At 40.0% G+C, this 22,974-nt stretch overlaps 1 protein-coding gene across 2 annotated transcripts in view; it reads left to right on the top strand.

Annotated features, from left to right (window-relative positions):
- Nucleotides 1–10,168: 10,168 nt before the first annotated feature.
- Nucleotides 10,169–22,974, top strand: part of SCNN1B (sodium channel epithelial 1 beta subunit) — a 92,044-nt gene continuing 79,238 nt past the window's right edge. For both annotated transcript variants that reach the window (XM_027839472.1, XM_027839473.1), the window contains exon 1: nt 10,169–10,228. The gene's annotated coding sequence lies outside the window, so the exon portion shown is untranslated. The remainder of the gene's footprint in view (nt 10,229–22,974) is intronic.

The following is a 22,974-nucleotide window of genomic DNA, read 5'->3' as shown; positions in this document are numbered from 1 at the left end:
GGATCAGAAAGAAATGTGCTGGTCTTTGCAGCATGTCACTAGAATATGCTTCACACCCCCCCCCCTCCCACTACCTACCATGCTTGACCCTTAAAACCAGTGCAGCAAAGGACTATCCTAGCACTTTCCCCTTTTTTGCCAAAGGTCTTTTGCCAAGAGCTAGTCCAGGATGTACTGAGAGAAAAAGAATGAGCAGGAGACCTCAGTGGTTTAGGAAGGGTAACTTCACAAGGATATGGAACATCAGTGAAAGAAGGGGCCAATTCAGCTATCCATCTATCCATCCATTCTAAAAGCATTTATTAAGTTCTTTTATGTTAGGTGCTAGGGATATAAAGAAAAAAATGGAAAAAATGTCCTTACCTTCAAGGCTCTTACTTTCTATCAGGGAGTAACAACATATGTTGTTGTTGTTCATCCTTCATTTTCAAAAAGGACCAATGACATTCCGGAGTGATGTCTTGACTTGCAAGTGAACTGGATTTAAGTGAGGCAGAGCTGCACAAAGTTGTCAGCCTCCCTCTCTCTTCCAGAGTCAATGAAGCCCAGTGGCAGGACAAAAATCAAGAGAACTAGTGATGGCCTAGGATGCAGTGGATGACTTTGGCATCTTCGGTGTCTGACCAAATTCTAAGTGCTCCATAGAGCCTGCTTCAGCCACCTTCATAGCCATTGGAACAAATTGTTCTCATCCGTCCATTCTGCCTGGGAAAGTCTTCACATGCTAGGGGAAGACATCTTCCTAGCTCACAGATAGATTTTTTTGTTTGTTTGTTTGCTTTAGGGTTAGGCAATGGGGTTGAGTGACTTGCCCAGGGTCACACAGCTAGTAAGTGTCAGGTGTCTGAGGCTGGATTTGAACTCAGGTCTTCCTGACTCCAGGACCAGTGCTCTATCCACTTCGCCACCTAGCTGCCCCCTCACAAATAGATTTGAGGTCTGTTGGTTACCCTCAACCTGATTTAGCCTCACTGCTAAGATAGTTTTACTGGGGTATGGTCACTGCAAATACTACAACTTCTTGGAGCCAAAGGAGAGAGCATTTGTTAAAGCCCTACTATATGCTAGGCACAATCCTAGCATCTGTAGATACAAATGCAAGGAATAAAAGGCTCCGCTCCCAAGGCTGGGCAGCTATGTGGGACAGCAGATAAAGCACTGAAATTGGTGTCAGGAAGACCTGTGTTCAAATCCTACCTCAGATACTTACTAGCTATGTGACCCTGGGCAAGTCACTTAACCCTGTTTGCCTTAGTTTCTATATCCACAAAAATGATCTAGAGAAAGAAATGGCAAACCATTCCAGTATCTTTGCCAAGAAAACCCCATATGGCATCACAAAGAGTCAGACATGACTGAAACGACTGAACAACTCTCAAGGAATTTAAGGGAGAGGCATCAAGTACAAAGATAAGTATATACAAAACAAATAAAAAGATAATAAATACAAGTGGGAGAGGGCTCTAGCAAGTAGGATTTTATATATTTATATAAAATACATTACATGTGTCTGTATACATATACACTTGTATACAAATACATATACACGCATACATACATACATGCATATATGGCCTCATTTTACAGGTAAGGAGCTAAGGGACCCAGAATCAAAGCTAGTGTGTGTAAAAGCTGGGACTCCCCAAATTCAGATGTTCTGACTCAAAGGTTAAATAGTCACTTAGTAGTTCATTTACAAATCACCCCTTGGCTTACAAAGCACTTTAGAATACATTACCTCTTTTGTTCCTTGGGTGACTTGTTCAAGTGTTATTGTTATCCTAATTTTACAAAGGAGGAAACTAAGTCCCATGATGTGACTTGTTCAACATTCCACTGGTAACTAAAGGAACCTGAGTATGGACCTGGCTTCTCTGACACCAGACCCTGGCATAGGCCCTGGCTGGCAGACCCCTTCCAAAAATGTCAGAAGGTGCCCAGAAACATTTAGGCCTCCAGGGAGGAGAACGCTCTGTAATGTTCCTACCGCCATGTCGACTGGGCCTCACTATTAAGTATTTGCTCTTGCTAGATGCCTATTAGTTTTGTTTCAAGCCTGCTGAGACTTGTCTGTTAAGAAAGTCACAAAACCCAAACAGGTTGGTTAACACCAGAAGGAGTTCTGCCAAACTGAGGGTTATAATATTTGAAGGGGGGGGTGGAGGGTGGGGAAATCTTCCAGTCTTAGAGGTCAAGATTAACAACAGATAATTATAAGGTACAGCAAAGAATGCAAACAGGAAGTGTCACAAGATGCAAAGGGCTTCCTCCCACGTGGACTTAAGAGCCTATGCTCTAAATAGAAAAAGGTGGAGAGACGGCCTCATTAATGACACCACCTACAAAGTGTAGTAGCTGTGATAGGGGAATCCCTGATTTGCTCGACAGGAGACCTTCCCACAGGGCTGGACGTGTATTCTCAATCCTTGAGAGGTGGCCCAGTCGAGCAAATCAGGGGTTCCCCAAACTCATAATTTCTGATGCAGAAGATTCCTTAAGAAGAAGAGTGGACTTATCTGTGTCAGAGAGAATTCTAGAGGGGAAAAGACCTTAAAAGGAATGCAAATTCTTCTTGCCCAAGGCAAGATAACTCCTGGAGGATGTTGGAGAGGGGAAGTATGGCTTGGAGTAAGAATGACACTTGAAGGTCATGTTCTAACCCTGCTATTCTCTGATTCCATAAAAATCATTGTTGTTTGTCCTTCATTTTTGGAGAGGACCAAATGACATGACAGGGTGATATCTTGACTTGCTTATGAATTGGATTTAAGTGAAGCAGAGCTGTACCAAGTCAACAGCCTCACTCTCTCTTCCAGAGTCATTGAAGTCTAGTAGCAGAACAAAAGTCCAACTGGCAATGGCTCAGGATGCAGTGGATGACCTTGGTGTCTTTACTGCCTGACAGAGCGCCTGCTTCAGCCACCTTCTTGGTCACTGGAACCAATTGTTCTCATCCACCCATTCTGCCAAGGAAAGTCTAAATAAATTAGCATTCACCCATGCTCCTAAAATGGCCCACCTCCATCTGTTTCCTCAAAGCTTTAGGAACCATCTGCTAGAGACACAGTAATCCATAGCTAAAGCCATGGGTGTTCCCTTTCTTCATCAAACAATTCTCTAACCCTTCCTTCCCAATTAAGTCTTGACCCAAGAAAGGAACTGGGCTTCTGGGGCCCTATGAAATCCCCATAGAAAATTATGAAGTTCAACAGTTGGAAAACTGCCTACAATTACAAAATCTCTATTGTACAGCATCTTCAAAGGATGCTGTTCTCTCTCCCAAATGCTCATGACCACATTCCTATTCCCCTAAAAATGGCATCTTTCAGTTACACTAAATATCAAAGAAGGCATCCACCAAGTTGGCAGAAATGAACTCAATCAAGGCAGAATCATAGAGAAACAGGTACACATGTACATGGCCAATAGAACTGAAAAATGGTGAGTTTTTTTATTTTTTGGAGAGCAATATAGCAGTTTATTACCAAGAAAAAGAAAAAAGAAACCCAGAGTTGGAAGATGGCTGAACAAACTGGTATATCCATGTAATGAAATATTACCATGCAATTGAGAATGACAAAGATGAGAAATATAAAGAAATCCTTTAGGATCATAGATTGAGAGATGAACAGGGCCATAATGATCATCTAGTTCAACCAGCTCGCTTTAGAAATGCAGAAACTGAGTTCCAAAGAGATTTGGCCCTGTAGGTAGCACACTAGATAAAGTACTGAGCCAGGAGTCAAGAAGACCTGAGTTCAACTCTGGCCTCAGATACTTACTAGCTGTGTGACCTTGGGCAAGTCACTTAACCCCTCTTTGTCTCAGTTTCCTCATGTGCAAAATGGGGATAATAATAGCACCTACCTCCCAAAATTGTTGTAAGGATCAAATGAGATAATTTTTACAATCGTAAAGCACTTAGCACAATGCCTGGCACATAATAAGCACTATATAAATAAGTGTTAGTTATTGTTAAATGACTCTCCCAAGGCCACACAGATAATAGATGACAAAGCTGTGATATAAAGCCAGCTCGTCTCTCTCCCAACACAGCTTTCTTCTCACCATGCCACAAAAGCTCTGGGTAAACATCACAGGATTTAGACTTATAGTAGAAATAGTTTTACAGGATCACAGGATTTAGAATTGAGAAAGAACTCTGAAATCACCTAAATCAAGAGTTCTTAACCTGGGGATCCACAGAGAGATTTCAGAGGGTCTGTGAACTTGGATGGGGGCAAAAAAAAAAATCACATCTTTGTTTTCACTAAATTCTAAGAGAAACTGAGTATATTCCTCAGTTATTTAAAAGCATTATTTTTAGAAAAGGGTCATAGGCTTCACCTGTCTGTTAAAGGATTCATGACACAAAAAGGTTGAAAACCGCTGATCTAGACCAACTTTTTATTTTATAGATGAGGAATCTGAGCTCCAGAGCTTGGAAAGAATTTGTCCAAGGTGACAGCAACAGAGCTTAGATTCTAACCCAGCCCCTCTAACTCCAAATATAAAAAAGACATAAAATAGTACAAAGCAAAGAAAGTGAAAAAAGAATAACAGTGAACATACTGATTATGACTAGAAAAAAGGTAAAAGGTACACACAAGTACAGGAAGAAATAGGCAAAAAGGAATGGAAGGGGACACAGAGTAATATGTTCTATAGTAATTTACATGTTAAAGTTCATTTTCAAAAAGTTGTTGTTCAGTCATGTCCAACTCTTCATGACCTGATACTAGATACTAGAGTGGCAAAGATACTAGAGTGGTTTGCCATTTCCTTCTCCAGCTCATTTTACAGATGAGGAAACTGAGGCAAACAGGGCCAAGTGACTTGCCCAGGGTCATATTGCTAGTTAGTGTCTGAGATCAGATTTGAACTCAGGTCTTCCTCACTCTAGGCCTGGCACTCTATCCAGTGAACCACCTAGCTGCCTTTCAAAAATATAGTTTAAAATATGTGGTTAACTGATTTTGCAGTCATGTAAAGTTCGGAATAAAAAATAAGGGGCAGCTAGGTGGCAAAGCAGATAGAGCACCAGCCCTGGAGTCAGGAGGACAAATCTGACCTCAGACCAAACACTTGACACTTACTAGCTGTGTGACTCTGGACAAGTCATTTAACCCCAATTGTCAAAAGAAAAAAAAAAGGAATAAAAAATAAAATTCTTTTCATTCAAAGAACAGAAAAGAGGCCCAGCTATCTTGAAGGCATCTCTTCATATCTCCCCTCATATCATCCCCTTCATATCTCCCCTCAAATCTACCCACTCCCTTGACAAGGCCCACAACCACTGGCCTCTTCTTCAGACTGCCTGGTGTATTCTGTGAGGCAGACTCAAGCTTGGTTATGAAGTTTCAAGTCAGAAATCTGGCCAGATCTGGTTAGATGAAAGATAACGCAGCTAAAAGAAAAAAAAAAAATCCAACTCCCCTCAGCACCCAGCTATCTCCGAGGGACTTGTGCCCTAGTGGAAAGTAAGCCACACCTACATTCTTTAAACCTCTACCACAGACAGCAAACTAAGAAGGAAACAAAACCACTCAAAAGAACAAGGGACCCAGACCCTGACGCCCAGCTTTCACCATCAGGAAACCTTAATAATGGCAAACCTACACATTGCGGTAGAAGGAGCACTAAATTGAAAGCGAGACCATGAAGATTTGAATCCTGGTTAGATTCCTTCTGTGTTCATGTTTTAGTCAAACCTCTTTGTGCCTCAGTTTTCTCATCTGTAAAATGAGAACATCGTATTAAATCAGTGGGGTCAAACCTTACACAAGGATCTCTCTGGGCTATCTACATTTTATTGTATTTTAATTGTATTATATATTGTTTTATTGCATTGATTTGGTTAAATATTTCCCAATTCTATTTTAATCTCATTCAGTGGCATTCAGGTGTGTTGTGGGCTATCTTTCTAGCTCTAAATTTCACACTTCACAAATTCGCCCATTTATATGGCATTTAAATAATTGCTTTCAGGTTTGCAAAGCACTTTACAAACCTCATCTCATCTGATCCTCACAACAACCCTGTGAGGTAGGTGCTATTATTATCCCTGCTTTAGAGATGAGAAAACAGGCTGAAAGAGGTTAAATGATTGTCCAGAGTTGCAAAGCTAATAAATCATCTGAGGCTAGATTTTCACTCAGGTTCCCCAGTCCAGCATTCTATCCACTGTACCACCTAGCTATACAGGTTAGGCACCCGGGGACAGTAGAGGCAGAATAATAGATCCAGATCTGGAAGAGACATCAGGGACCATCTCGTCTATCTCCCACATTTTACAGATGAGGCAGGTAAGTGCTTTGCCCAAGGTCATACGGTAAACTTCTGAGGCAGAATTTGAACCCAAGATCTCTGACTCCAGAGTCAGTACTCTTTGAGAGAAGTGGAAAGGTGTGGGTGAGTTCTTGTCCTTTGCACTAAGAGCTACAGTAGTTTGTTTTGTATGGTCTGGACCCATATAGTTATCTCTCTGAGAATGAAAGTTAAACTTGACCAGTGTTTGATAGGAGCTTACAATAACTCAGGACAGATTTTCAGGGAAATAGAAAGTAAAGACCAGTTGATGGGGAAGAATGAACTGGGAAGAACTATAGAGAGAAATGTTTAGTAAAGCAATTGGAGACTCACAGAGGCTTTTATAAAAACCCAGAATGTGAAACTTTGACCTCAGTTTGGAGCTGGCAGCAGTCCCAGTAGAAGGCTATAAGGCCAGAGGCTGCTTGCACTAATCTCAGGGAAGACTTCAATACAAGGCAGAAAGCCAGGAATTTGGTTGGAAAGCCAGATGACAGGCCTTATAACCAAAAGGAGACACTCAGGCTGAGGACTCTTCACCAACAGTTCTGGCTGTAGCTATTACAAGGATCCACTTATTGGGTGTCCATGGGTGGTTGGTGAGGCAGGGGTGGCAGGGAAGGAGTAGACATGGAAGAAACTGTGACCAACATGATCATGTGAGGCATTTCGTCTTCCTGGAGACTTTTTTCCTCTAGAGGAAGTAAATTCAATCTTCCTTTTCTCCCCATTTGCCAATACCCCATCTGAATTCCATTGTCCCATTCCCTTGGCTTAAAACTCCCAACACAATTGGAGTCTTTTATGTAGACAAGAAGGATGAACAGCCTCTACCCAAAATTAGGAAATCCCAACTAGTTTTCCATCTAGTCTGACATCTTTGGGAGGCTCACTCTCAGGGGAGGGACAGTCCCAGTTCTATTAATGGCTGAGCACACCACCTACTGAAAATGTGAGAACAGGAGTCACGTTATGGACTTAGCAACATACAGCATGACGTAGAGTATTAATCAATGGATTGCTCAATAAACATATTAAACATGATGTGACAGGCACGGTACTAAGTACTGGGGATCCAAAGAAAGGCAAAATCAGTCCCCGACCTCAAGACACTTACATTCTGATAGGGGAGACAACATAAAAAGAGGTACATACAAAAGACACAGAGTATGTTTAGTATCTACAAAGAAGAAGGAAGATAACCTTAAAGGGAAAGCTCTAGCAGTTGGGAAGCCCCTGTAGAGGGTGACATTTGAGTTGACTCTTGAAGGAAGTCAGGGATTCTAACAGGAAGAGGTAAGTAGGGAGAACATTTCAGAAGCGTAAGACAGACACTGCAAAGGCAAGGAGAGCAATGTGTTATGAGAAACAGCCAGTATACTGTAGAGGGTGTGGAGAGAATAGAATATAGGAAGATTGATAACGGTAGAATGGGGTCAGATCGTGAAGGATTGAAGAAGAAAAAATGAAAAAAGAACAAACAGGCTTTCACAAATAATATTCAACAGCAGACCAAAGATAGGTGCTGGGGAGACTATGACTGGGAGAGGCAGGGTGGATTAAAGGGCCAGTTTTGAAATCAGCAAACTGCCTGTGATCTATACTTGCCCCATGATTATGCCCATAGTCATTTAACTTCTCAGTGACTCAGGTAACTCTATCAAATAGTGATGTGTAAGGTTGAAAGGATTTTTTACAAGAGTTCCCTATACTGATTGACTGAAAAACACAGAGGATATAAGACACAAAAAAAAAAAATTTTTTTTTTGACTTGGTAAGGCAAAACGCAGCCTTAAAGGGTGTCTACTCCAACAAGGTGCTTCTCTTTCATGTTTGAGATCAAACAAATTTCCTTGATGGAAACATCAGTAGTCACATCAATTGAAGTACAAAACAGAAAGGTAAGGTGCCAAAGCTATTTGTCACTGTCATAGAAGACAAAAAGAAGAGGGAATGTAACCTATAGATAGTCACGTTCTTCAGAAGTTCCTATCTGCCAATAACACAATGCCGATGGCACCTATCTTCATTTCTGGCATCTAATCCCTTCCCTCCACCAACACAATGTTTGCCCTAGTAGAAGGCCTCCTCTCTTCTTGTCTAAACTTTTGCCTTCTAACAGATCTTCTTGTTTCCAGTCTTTCCCTCTCTCCAATTCATATTCCACACAATTGCCAAATTATTATTTCTAGAACATAAATCCAGCCGTGTCACTCCTCTACTGAAAAAAAAATCATCAGGGGCTCTCTGTTGTTCTTAGGATAAAATACAAAATCCTCAGGCTGGCATTTGAAGACCTTCAATGTTGCTCCTGCCTTACCAGTCTTCCTTGATATCATTCCTCTTCACACACTCTCCATTCTCATCAAATTGATGCACTAACTATTCCCTGTACATGACATCCAATCTACTGCTTCCCTGACTTTACCCAGCTTTCCTCCCATAGCTGGAATGCCCTCCCTCTTCACCTCTGCTTATTAGAATACCTCACATGCTGCCTATGGCCTTTGCTAACCACCCCAATTGTTGATGCTTTCTCTGGCTTCAAATTTCTTTGCATTATATTTATCTGTGTATATATTGTATCCCCTCAGTAAAATGTAAACTTCTTTGAGGACAAGAACTGGTTTGAGTGTGCCTTTGGTGCCCAGCACCTAGCATATGCCTTGTATGTAGGAGTTGCCCCCAAAATGATTAATGAACTGAAAAACCCAGGTCTCCTATAGCGCTGCTATGTTCCTTCTGCTACATTCACAGCTACCTCCCAATTCTTAACGATGTTTGTTCCACTCTTTCTAGATGAAAGATAAATTCTCCTTGATGAAGCCAACCAGAAATTGATTTGTCTTGCTTTCTCTGTCCCATTTTTGTCAGTTCCACCCCCACTTCTCTTCCCACATACACAAGCTGCTAAAACAAGACCTCCAAACCTTGACCTGGAAACAACCTTGGCGGCCAAAGTGTTCCTTCACGGAATTGACACACCCTGCAAAGGGACAAGTCGGCTGGGCATGGGAGAGAGGGAAAGTAGGTGAGGACAACTGCCAAGTCCAGAGCGCCCAGAAATAATGTAGAGGACACAGTACTTAGCAAGTTCTAGGGAATGGGCCAAAACAAAGATATATAAAATGCCCAATCCTGGGCCACTCCTCACCCCACCCCAAGCTGGAAGCCTAGTGTGAGCCATGGAGTGCTGCCCAGAACCCCTCCCCCCATCTCCTTTGGCTGAGATATGACCACCAGAAAGTTAGGAACCCGAATGCTTTTGGAGGAAAGTTAGATATATAACAGCCTCTGGCCTTTCTAACCCGACCTGACTCGCCTACTCCCCAAGCGCTGAGCCCTACGTCCCCTGCCTTCTAGGAGGTCAGATCCTGGGCTTCGATGGCAACAGAGGGGATCGTTCTCTGGTTAGGCGAGTAGAGCCAAAGCCTCAGCTGCAGGCGGGCCGAGCCCGGGTAGGGCCAGGGTGGAGTGGGCTGAGCGGGAGAGGGAGGAACGTCCCGCCAGCCCAGTCCAGAGCTCCCTTAGGCAACTTCCTGGGATCTCACGGTCATATACAGGGAGCTCCCAGTCCCAGCAAGAACACGGCACCCAGCTGGCCAGCGGCTACGGAGCCGTGGAAACTCTACCGACTTGCGGTGCGGTGCGCTAGCCAGACAGCCAGCTCGCTCCCTCTCGGGATTCCCTCCCGTGGCCGCAGCCGGGCGCACCCGCGCCCACGCCCTCCGGCATCTCCCCCGCCCTCGCGCTCCCCGCCTCCGCCTCCTCGTCTACCTCCCTCTGTCCTTCCCAGGACAGCGGCGGCGCCGGCTAAGGTAGGAAGCCGAACTAACCCAGCCTGCCGCCTGCCGCCTGACCCCCGCCCAGGCGCATCTTCTCCAGAACCGCCGCCGCCGCCGCCGCCGCAGCCGCACAGGTAAGGTGACACTCAGGCTAAAGGATACTCATCTAGATTCTGGCACCCTGGAAGCTTCCAGGGACGGCTGGGGCCGGTGGACACCTAAATCCTGACGAAGTGCGAAGGGAGGAGGTGCGGGACCAAGGGAACATCAAGCCTTACCGGAGAGAATCTTTCCCCAGGAAAGCTCAGGCACCAGAGCGCAGTCAAGCGCAGGAAAGGGTGTGTGTGGCTCTGAAGGGGACCGACACGAGGAGAAAGGCAGTGGAAAGGAAATCAGAACTGCGTTCTAATACCACTTCTGCCCTGGTTACCTGGCTCAACCCTTGTCCTATTCCGTGCCTCAGTTTCCCTAGCTGTGAATAGTGAGTGACCACTTGCCTAACGATTTGGCCTTATTGAAGTCTCGTAAAGCTAACCAAAAGAGAGCTTAGTCATGAGAAAAACAGAAGAGGGGAATGGGAATGAAAAGAGAATTCTGCCCATCCCAGTGTCTCATCTCTGGACGTCACTCACTTAACCCAGCCAAATCAGATGTCCACAATAGCGATGGCGGGGGGGGGGGGGGGGGGGGGGTTGGGACGAGCGGGGAGGGCAGAAGAATTCTATCCTGTTGAAATTTTCACCAATCCCTTTGCCCAACTATCCTTGGAAATTAAAAGTGCTTGCATTAAGTAGTTAATAATAAAAAACCAGAGGGCAAGATACAGAAGACAGCTATGAACAGGTCCGGAGTATACACTTCTGGAGATGCTTAGAAGAACATACACCACCACCACCCCCACACACATACACACCAGATTGTGTGTGTGTCCCGAGTCTGCTCTCCTGGCTTGGAAGAGGTAGAGAGTTGCCTCAATATTCTGTTCTGGTTCCTGGCATTGTCTGTGTTTGTGTATGCAGTGGATTAAACCGAGGTTGTAGATTGTGGGTATAGTGTTGACCGTAAGGCATATCCTTGACTTGAAAAATAACAGGATGGTACTGTGCTTTTTATATCTTCTTGGGATCCTAGAACTAGAACTGGAAGGGACCTGAGAGTCCATCTAGAACAAACCTCCTCCAAGAAGTATTCCAACTCCAGCCCCTCACATTAATTCTTTTATTTATCCACAAATTATCCCTATGTGGGGTATTTTTTTTTCTTACAGGAGGATAAGCTGAGACAGAAAGTTAATTAAGTAAGCAGCAGAATGGGTTCTTCAGACCCAAAATAAAAACAGCAAAAATGCTACTCTGGTTCAGCCACGAGAGCCATCATCCAGTCTAGGATTTTGTTTGGCCTATAAGTAGAACCCTTTGGGAGAGTAGGGTAATATAGGGAAAAGAAGACAAGGAGTCAAAAGGCTTGAATTATAAGCCAGCTTTGCTACTAATTATTTTTATATGTTTATAATATTATTATTTATTTATAATATTTATAATAATTTTTAAATTTATTTTTAATTTGAGTTCCAAATTCTCTTTCTCCTTCCACCCCCTCCTCAACTATTTGAGAAATCTGCAACTATTTCTCTGTGTAACCTTGAGTAAATAACTTCTCTGGGCCTTAGTTTCCTCATACAAAAGGATTAGGCTAGATGATTTATAAGGGCTTCTATGTATTTGAAAAACTAGGATTCTATATATGGTTTCTCCTTATCAAACTCTAAGATCAGGATAGGGAGTAGGGATAGGGACCCAACCTGTGATTTCATTGGTACAGGGACCCTGAAATTCAGCAAGCCTTTACTAAGCAGTTCCTGTATACTACGCACTTTGCTAAGCCCTGAGGATAAAAGGAAAGGCCAAAAACAAAAAAAAAAGTCTCAAAGAACTCACATTTTAGTAGGGTAGAAAGTATGCAAACAATTCTATATATACAAGATATAGACAGTGTAAATCAGAGGTAATCTCAGAGGGAAGATGCAAGCATTGAGGGGAACCAAGAAAGGTGTCTTGCTGCAGAAGGTGGGACTTCAGCTGAAATTTGAAGGGAAGCCAGGAGGTGCAGTTGAGGAAAGAGAGATTCCAGGACAGTCAGTGAAAATGCAGTCAAGGAACAGCAGAGGAAGCCATTGTCACTGCTTTGGAGAGTATGTGAAGAGAAGCAAAGCGTAAGAGGACTGGAGAAGTAGGAAGGCAATGAGTTATAAAAGGCTTTAAAAGCCAAACCAAGGTGATAGGGAACCACTGGAATTTACTGAGTAAGGGAATGACTTGTGTTTAAGGCGGAAAAAAATTATTTTGTCAGCTGAGGAGAAGATGAATTAGCATGGTGAGGGACTTGAGGCAAGGAAACCAACCAGAAACAGTTGGCTAGGCAGGAGGTGATTTGGCTCCGCTCCAGAATTGGTGATAGTTGTCAGAGAAGAAAAGGGGTCAGAAGTAAGGAAATTCTCTCACCAATGTAGGTCAGCACTTTCTCGGCAGCTGATAGCCAAAGAAACTAGCTGCCTATAGCATTAAGAGATTAAATGACTTGCCCCAGTTGATATAGTCAGTATGTGCCAGAAACAGGACCAGAACCCAAGTCTTCCTGGCTTCTCCTGCCTTTCTCCACTTTTCTAGGCTTTCCACAAGGTTAATGACAGCTAACTTTACCTATTAACCCACTATGAATCTGTTATTCATTTTTTAAAACCATTTTTGTTACTAGTTACTTTTCAGCCTACCAATACATCATAAGATAATGAGTTCTATAAATTTACCATCTACTGGGTGAACTAGGACTGTCTTCTGTCTTAAATTCATCTCTCTCAAACTACCAGGGCTTCCTCCACCTTGACCCTTAACCCCACACCCCTTCCTGGAGTGCCCGGCTTCTCTGATTTGGGGAACAATGCATGTTCTCCATGCCCTTCTCTGCTTGTCTGTAAGACTCAAAGCAAACCCAGCTTTTTCTCACTTTCAAGCTCATGTGTCCTGAAACTAAGGGAAGATGCAGAAATGTAAATGTACTTACATACATACTCAGATAACAATCAGTGCTCTTTCCAAGGACCAGAACCACTGCTTCTGCTCTAAGGATTAACGGCTCCCCTGTGGGAGCAGGGCTTCTAGAAAAAAATATCTGAGCAGGTCTTTTCAGTGAGGTTTTTATTGGTAAAAGGAGACGGAGTTGGGGGAAACTTTGAATTCCCAATTATCTTCCTTTATTCTACTTGTGCACTCCACTAAAAAAAAGTTTTATTTTTGTCATTAGTTTTTATTCCACAGTCATCCCCCCACCATGTAACAAAGAAAGACATTTAAACAAAAAAAAGGTCAATTAACCAATTAGTAAACCTTTATTGAGTGCTCCTATTACATGCCAGGAACTATGCTAAGTGTTGGGGCTATAAAAAGACGCAAAAGAAAGCAATGGGATCTACCAGCATCTACCATATTCCACATCCAAAGTCCACTGCCTCTTCAATGAGGATAGAGAGGTGTTGTCTTTGGCTCTCAAGCCTAAGATTGATCATTAAAGTTTAACCCTAAATTCAATCATGTACCACATTTGGTTTAACTGTTCTCCAACTCAGTGAAATTCACTTCAAATTCACATTTTTAAAGTGTTAACTATGTGCCAGGTACTGTGCAACAAAACTGTAATAGTCCCTGCTGTCAAAGGATCTTATGTTCTCTTGGGGACATGCAATCAATGGATGCCTACTCTGTTTACAATTCTTTTCCTACCACCAAAAAAAAAAAAAAAAAAAGTACAGCCTGACTAGCAGTAGTAGGCTCAGCCCTACAATCTAACTATCTGTACCAGACCTTTAGAGGGTAAGTCAATTTGCCCCAGGATGGGATGAATGGAACATCTGAAGCTCATTTGAAAATCTTGGTCAGCTGAGACCTGAGTTGATCCTTGTGCTAGTTCCATCTATTAAAAAAAAAATTATCCTTTGGAGTGGCTCCTTGCCTGAAAACAGAAATCCTTAGACTCAAAGGCTGGAGTGTTAGGGAATAGTGTTATCTTTGACCGAGAATGACACGCCCCACCACGTGCTAGCCAGAAAAACCTGTGCTCCTGGGTTGAAGAGAAGGGATGAGACTATTTAGGGAAGAGATTCACACTCATTGACTGTCATCTTACCAAAACATACATACATGCAATCCTTCCCCTTTCTTTCTCCACACATTATGTCTTAACTTTTGTCTTGCCATTGGACTTCAATGAGTCTGGAAGAGAGAGTGAGACTGGTGACTTTGTGCAACTCTGGATCACTTAAATCCAATTCACATACCAGTCAAGACATCACCTTGTAATGAACAACAACCCAGTGGGAGCATGAGTAAAGCCATGAATGTGTGATTTGCTTTGAAAGGAATAGGTTTTACATATCTCAAACCTTTGTTTACCCTTCTGTCCTCTTATAAGCATAGCTCTGCTTAGCAATAAGCCTCCTCCCCAAAATATTCCCAGGCTTATCAGCCTGACCTTATTAATTATGCCCACCCTAATTCACACCACAGAGATGTTCCAGGAGGGAAATATTTGGTTCTGACAAATTCCAACCTGCTGATCTTGAGAGGCTGGGGCATGATTTGTCTCCTCCTGTATTCACTGAGATGCCCCTTGGGTTTCTAAAGATAATTCTAGTTTCTAAGTTGTTTATTCGTCTTTGTAGCCCTATCACTTTGCCTAGTGCCTTGCACTAGGCACTGCAAACAAACAATCAACAAGCATTTATTAAACACTTATTAAGTGTTCAGAACTATCCTAGGCACAAAGATAAAAAGAACTCTGATTAACTTAGCCTATTCACCCTCTAAGATGCCTCATTCTCGGTGGCCCTGTACTCTGATTGGTGAGCTCTTCTTGGAAACTCCATTTTGAGGTTCTATTTTGAACTGGCCTAAGCTAGCCCTATATTCATTCCTTCACTCCTCTCCTAGTCATGCTCAGTCCTGACTCTCCAGATTTCTCCTCCATTCCCTGTTATTGGTACATCCTGCTTTTCCATTCCCTTTTATATATGTTGTCTTCCCCCATTTGAGTATAAGCTCCTTGAAGGCAGGAACTATCTTTTTTGCTAACCCCAACACTTAGCACAGTGTCTGGCACCTAGTAAGTATTTAACACATTCTTATTATTTGACTGAAATAGTCCCTGACTTTCAGAAGCTTACATTCTATCAGACATTTAATAACTCTTGGTTGAATCTAACTAAATTGAATTATGGGTTCATTTAAATTTGTCATTTTAATGGGCACAAAAGAGTCTGGAGCCAGGAAAGGTTTTGATCAAAAATATTAGATGAGCTGCCTGACTGGTATAAAACCAAGTTTCTTTCTCCTTCACCTTCCTCCTTCTTGACACTCTTCACACACCCACTCCCCCCTCCACACACACACAGCTAAGCCAATGGCCCTCTGGGAAACAACTATCTTTTTTTTTTTCATTTCCTATATGTAAAATACAAGAGGGTATATAAAAATAAATAAAATAAAGTCCTAGCCTTCCATGAGTTTACATTCTAATCCAGTGGTGTCAAATTCAAATAGAAATGGGAGTCACTAAGGTGTACATAAGGATGCCTGTGGGCTACACATTGATTTAGTTTCAAAATGTACTATTATCTATGTTTTATTGTACTTTTGTTCATTTTGTTAAATATTTCCCAATTCCATTTTAATTTGGTTCAGTGGTACTCAGGAGTATTGTGGACTGTGTGTTTCACATCTCTGATCTAATAGCACATACAAGACACATACAAAATAGACCATGAAAAATGTTCCAGTTTATCCTATATATAGCTTATTTGTACACAGCTATTTGCATGTTGTCTACCCACTGCATTGTGATGTCCTCAACGAGATTTTACCTTTTTTTTTGTATCCGTAGTGCTTAGTATAGTGTCTGGCACACAGTACGCACTTATAGTAGATGCAATATTTATTGATTGACTGATAAACGCATAAGAGAACAAAGTCCTATGAGAGTTTCAGGAAGGAGAGATAATTTCCAGTTGTGAGGAATGAGAAGTTTTCATAAAAGAGATGGTATTTGAGCTGGGCTTTCAAGGATGGGTAAGATTTCAACATGGGAAACATTCCGGGAGGAGTAGGAGATAGGGGAAATTGAAGAGACAGTCAGTGAACCAATTTGGCTAGAGCACAAGTACAAGAAGTAAGACTAGAAAGGTGGGTTAGAATTAGATTATGGAGGACCTTGAATGCCAGACTAAGGATTTTGGACTTTATTCAATAGGTACTGGGAGCCATTAAATGATATTTTTTCCATTTTTTAAACATTTTTATTTAAAGTTTTGAGTTCCAAATTCTATCCGTCCCCTCCCATCTTCCTGAGATAGTAAGCAAATATAGGTTATACATGTGCAATTATGTGAAAATTTCCATGTTAGTCATTTTGTACAAGGAGACTCAAATAAAAGAAAAAAATGAAAGAAAGTGAAAAATAACATGCTTCAATCTGTATTCAATCAATATCAGTTCTTTCTCTGGAGGCTTTTCATCATTAGGCATTTGGGATGGTCTTGGATCATTGTATTGCTGAGAATAGCTAAGTTATTAACAAGTCTTCATCAAATAATATTGTTGTTACTGTGTACAACATTCTCCTGGTTCTATTCACTTCACTATATGTCAGTTCGTATAAGTCTTTCCAGGTTTTTCTGAAATCATCCTGCTTGTCATTTCTTATAGCACAATAATATTCCATTACAATCATATGCCACAGCTTGTTTAGCCATTCCCCAATTGATGGGTATCCCCTCAATTTCTAATTATTTGCCACCACAAAAAGAGCTGCTATAAATATTTTTGTACAAATAGGTCCTTTTCCCTTTTTGGGGATGTCTTTGGGATATAGATCTAGCAGTGATACTGCTGGATCAAAGGATAGGCACAGTTTTATAGCCCTTTGGGCATTGTTCCAATTTGCTTTCCATCATGGTTGGATCAGTTTACAACTCTACCAACAGTGCATTAGTATTCCAGTTTTCCCACAGCCCCTCTAACATTCAACATTTTCCCTTTTTGTTATATTAGCCAATCTGATAGGTGGTACCCCAGAGTTGTTTTAATTTGCATTTCTCTAATCAACAGTGATTTAGAGCATTTTTTCATATGATTATAGATAGCTTTGATTTCTTTGTTGAAAACTGTCTGTTCATATCCTTTGTCCATTTATCAATTGGGGAATGACTTTTATTTTTAGAAATTTGACTCAGTTCTCTATATATTTAAGAAATGAGGCCTTTATTGGAGATACTTGTTGCAAAAAATTTTATCCAGTTTTCTGCTTTCCTTATAATTTTGGTTGCATTGGTTTTGTTTGTGCAAAAACTTTTAAATTTTATATAATGAAAATTATCTATTTTATATTTTGTAATGTTCTATATATCATCTTTGGTCCTAAATTCTTCCCTTATCTATAAATCTGATAAGTAAACTATTCCATGCTCTCTTAATTTGCTTGTATTATCACCTTTTAGTCATCAGTCATGTACCCAATTTGACCTTATCTTGGTATACAGTGTGAGATGTTGGTTTATACGTAGTTTCTGCTATACTGTTTTCTCATCAGTTTTTGTCAAATAATGTCTTTTTGTTCCAAAAGCTTAGATCTTTAGGTTTATCATATATCAGATGACTGTGGTCATTTACTATAATGTAATTTGTACCTAATCTATTCTACTGATGTACCATTTTATTTCTTAGCCAGTACCAGATTGTTTTGATAATTACGACTTTATAATGCAGTTTGAGTTCTGGTATGGCTAGATTACCTTCTGTGGCAATTTTTTTCATTGATTCCCTTGATGTCCTTGAGCTTTTGTTCTTGCAGATGAATTTTATTATTATTTTTTCTAGCTCTATAAAATAATTTTTGATAGTTTATTGGTATGGCACTGAATAAATAGATTAATGTAGGTAGAGTTGTCATTTTTATTATACTGACTTGGCCTACCCATGAGCAATTAATATTTTTCCAATTGTTTAGATCTGACTTTATTTGTGTGAAAAGTGTTTAATAGTTGAGTTCATATAGTTTCTGACTTTGTCTTGGCAGGTAGACTCCCAAGTATTTTATATTGTCTACTGTTATTTTAAGTGGAATTTCTCTTTCTCTCTCTTGCTGATGGACTTTGTAGGTAATATATAGAAATGTTGATGGTTTATGTTGGTTTATTTTGTGTCCTGCAACTTTCTTAAAGTTGTTAATTATTTCAAGTAGTATTTTAGTTGATTCTCTAGGATTTTCTAAGTATAACATCATATTATCTGTAAAAAGTGATAGTTTTGTTTCTTCATTGCCTATTCTAATCCCTTTAATTTATTTTTTTCTCTTATTGCTATAGCTAATATTACTAGTACAATATTAAATAATAGAGGTGATGATGGGCATCCTTGCTTCATCCCTGATTGTATTTTGAAGGCTTCTAGCCTATCCCCAGTACAGATAATGCTTGCTAATGCAATATAATAGTACTTAGATAAATAGATAAATAGTACTTATCATTTTAAGGTGAGCTCCATTTATTCCTATACTTTCTGGTGTTTTTAATAGGAATAGGTGTTGCATTTTGCCCAAGGCTTTTTTCTGCATTTAATGAAATAATCGTATGATTCTGTTGGTCTTATTATTGATATGCTGATAGTTTTCCTAATATTGAACCAGCTCTGCATTCTTGGTATAAATCTCACCTGGTCATAGTGGATAATATTTGTGATATTTTGCTGTAATCTCTTTGCTAGTATTTTATTTAAAATTTTACATCAATATTCATTAGGGAAATTTATCTATAATTTTCTTTCTCTGTTTTGGCTTTTCCTAGTTTAGGTATCAGCACCATGTTTGTGTCATAAAAGGAATTTGGTAGGACTCCTTCACCTATTCTTCCACATAGTTTATATAGTATTAGGATTAGGTGTTCTTTAAATGTCTGGTAGAATTTGCTTGTGAATCCATCTGATCCTGGGGAATTTTTCTTAGAAAGATCATGGATGGCTTGTTCAATTTCTTTTTCTAAGATTGGGTTATTTGAGTATTTTCTTTCTTCTTCTGTTAATCTGAGTGTTTTATATTTTTATAGATAATTTCATTTACATTGTCAAATTTATTAGCATGTAATTGAGCAAAATAGCTCCCTAACAATTGCCTTAATTTCCTCTTCATTGATGGTAAATTCACCTCTTTCATTTTTGATACTAGTAATTTGGTTTTTTTCTTTCCTTTTTAAAATCAAATTAACCAATGGTTTATCTGTTTTATTGGTTTTTCATAAAACCAGCTTTTAGTTTTATTTTAGTTCAATAGTTTTCTTACTTTCAATTTTATTAATCTCTCCTTTGATTTTCAGAATTTCCAATCTAGTGTTTAATTGATTATTTTTAATTTGTTCTTTTTCTAATTTTTTAAGTTGCATGCCTAATTTATTGATTTGCTTTTTCTCTATTTTATTGATGTAAGCAATTAGAGATACAAATTTTCCCCTAATTACCACTTTGGCTGCATTCCATAAATTTTGGTATGTTGTCTCATTGTAATTTTCTTTAATGAAATTATTGATTGTTTCTATGATTCATTCTTTGATCCACTTGTTTTTTAGGATTGGATTATTTAATTTCCAATTAATATTTAGTCTCTTTCCATGGTCATTATAGAATATAATTTTTATTGCATTATGATCTGAAAAGAATGCATTCACTATTTCTGCTTTTATGCAAGTGGTCGTGAGGTTTTTATGTCCTAATACATGGTCAGTTTTTGTGTAGGTGCCATGTACTGCTGAAAAAAATATATATTCCTTTCTATTCCCATTCAGTTTTTTCCAGAGATCTATCATATTGAGCTTTTACAGAATTTTATTCACCTCCTTAACTTCTTTCTTGTTTATTTTTTGGTGAGATTTATTTAGTTCTTAGAGGGGAAAGTTGAGGCCCCTTATTAGTATAGTTTTATTATCTATTTTTTTTTCTGTAACTCATTTGACTTCTTCAGAAATTTAGATGCTATACCATTTCATACATATATGTTTACTATTGTTATGACTTCATTGTCTATGGTACCTTTCAGCAAGATATGCTTTCCCTGTTTATCTCTTTTAATTAGATCTATTTTTGCTTTTGCTTTGTCTGAGATCATGATTGCTACCCCTGCTTTTTTTCTTCAGCTGAAGCATAATGGATTCTGCTCCAACCCCTTACCTTTACCTGTCCATATCTCTCTGTTTCAAATGTGTTTCTTGTAAACAACATATTATAGGATTCTGGTTTTTAATGCATTCTTCTACCTGCTTCCATTTTATAGGTGAGTTCATCCCATTCACATTTATAGTTATGATAACTATCTGTGTTTTTCCCTCCATGCTATTTTTCACTTGTTTATCCCCCCCCTTACCCCTCACCCTTTCCCTTCTTACAAGTGTTTTACTTCTGATCACTGCCTTCCCCAATATATCCTCCTTTTATCAGTCTCCCCTCCCACTTCTATTATCCCCATCCTTTTTTTTTTACTTCCTTATATGGTAAGACAGATTTCTATATCCAACTAGTATATATGTTATTCCCTCTTTGAGCCAATTTTGATGAGAGTAAGGTTTAAGCTTTGCTTGCCACCACCTACCCCTCATCTTCCCCTCCATTATAATAGCTCTTTCATGCCGCTTTAATGTGAGATAATTTACCCCATTCAATCTCTCCCCTCCTTCTTCTTCCAGTGCAATTTTCTTTCTCACCCCTTTCACCCCTTTATTTTGCTTTTTGGGGTATCACCCCATCAAAATTACCTTAAATCCACACCCTGTCTACATATACTCCTTCTAATTGTTCTTATAGTAATAAAATTGTTAAGAGTTACAAATATTATCTTGCCATATAGAAATATAAACAGTTTAACCCTATTGTATTTCTCTTTCTTGTTTAGTTTTTGTAGGTTTTTTTTGTTTGTTTTGTTTTGTTTTGTTTTTACCTTTTTATGTTTTCCTTGAGACTTCTATTTGAAGGTCAAATTTTTATTCAGCTCTAGTATTTTAATTAGAAATACTTGAAAGTCCTCTATTTCATTAGATATCCATTTTCCCCCTGAAAGATTATATTCTATTTTGCTGAGTATGTGATTCTTGGTTGTAATCCTGACTCCTTTGCCTTCTGGTATATCATATTCCAAGTCCTCCAGTTCTTTAATGTGAAAGCTGCCAAATACTGTGTAATCCTGACTCTAGCTCCATGATATTTGAATTCTTTCTTTTTGGCTACTTTCAATACTTTCTCTTTGATCTGTGAACTCTGGAATTTGGCTATGATATTTCTGGGAGTTTTCATTTTGAGATCTCTTTCAGGTGGTAATTTGTGTATTCTTTCAACTTCTATTTTGTCCTGTGGTTCTAATATATTGGGGCAGTTTTCTTTGATAATTTCTTGAAAGATGTTCAAGTTTTGGTTTTTTTTTTTTTATCATGGCTTTCAGATAGTCTAATGATTCTTATATTATCTCTCCTGGATCTATTTTCTAGGTCAGTTGTTTTTCCAATGAGAAATTTCACATTTCCTTTTAATTTTTTTTTTTTACTTTTTCCAAAACTCATTCATTTCTACTTGTTCAATTCTAATTTTTAAGGAATTATTTTCTTCAATTAGCTTTTGTATTCTCTTTTTCATTTGGCCAATTCTATTTTTTAGGGAGTTATTTTCCTTGGTAAATTTTTGTATATCTTTTCCCACACTACTGACTTTTTTCATGATTCTCTTGCATTACTCTCATTTCTTTTCCCATTTTTTTTCTACTTCTCTAATTTGCTTTTTAAAATCCTTTTTAAGCTTTTTTAGGAATTCTTTTTGGGCCTGACACCAAATTACATTTTTCTTTAAGGTTTTACATGTAGCCATTTTGACATTATTGTCATCTTCTAAGTTTATGCTTTGTCCTCCCTATGGCCATACTAACTTTCTGTAGACAAGTTCTATTTTTTGTTTGTTTATTTTTTGCTCATTTTTCTTTCTGCCTCTTTTTTGTGACTTGGTGTTTTTATGTGAGAGTTGGGGTCTGGTCCTGCACCGTCCCATGCTTCTTGTGCTGGGTCTCTAGGTCTTGCTGCTGGCTTTCACTGGGTTTCAAGGATTAGCTGCTTGCTTTCTCAGGCTTCTCTTCTGGCTTGTGCTGGACCAGGGCAGAGGGCAGGGAGAGGGGGGTTTAGCAGTTGGCCTGCTCCAGGGGTGGAACCTTGCTGCTAGGTTGCTGTGGTAACAGAGTCTTTCTGGTGGCTGGCCCTGGAAGAGTGATCTAGTTGCTGGTCTGCCCCAGGGATGGGGCCCTGCTACTGGGTTGCAATGGAAACAGGATTTCTCTGATGATAGGCCCCAGGGGTGGAGTCTTGCTGTTCACCAGCTCCAGGGTGGAGCTTCACTACTGGTGGGCAATGGGGGTCAAGCCTAGCTAGTGGTTTATGCTGGGGGTGAGGTCACTAGAATGGGGCTTTGCTGTGCTGCACAGACTGCTCACTTGCCTAGGGGGCTGCTAATTTGCAGGAAGGCTGGGCCTTGCTGGTGGATTACCTCAGGCTTAGAGCTTGGCTGAAGTCCCCCTGCTGTGAGGTGGTCTGCTGCTACTACCCTTGGATCTCACTCCCCTCCCACCTCAGTGAGACAGACCTTTCTTCCTATGCTGATAAGCTGCTTTGCTGCACCTAGATCAATTCTGAGGTGGTTTTCTAGTTGTTTGGAAGGGAATTTGAGAGGGCTTCAGAGGGTTCCTTCCTCACTCCACCATCTTGGCACTGGGAGTCCCATTAAAGGTTTTTAAGTGAGGAAATGACATGATCAGACTGGAG

The sequence above is a fragment of the Vombatus ursinus genome, unplaced genomic scaffold (genome assembly GCF_900497805.2).
Source record: "Vombatus ursinus unplaced genomic scaffold, bare-nosed wombat genome assembly UNPS02014832.1, whole genome shotgun sequence".
NCBI classification, from domain to species: domain Eukaryota; kingdom Metazoa; phylum Chordata; class Mammalia; order Diprotodontia; family Vombatidae; genus Vombatus; species Vombatus ursinus.
The sequence above is the reverse complement of the archived record's forward strand: the minus strand, read 5'-3'. Positions and strand labels throughout refer to the sequence as shown.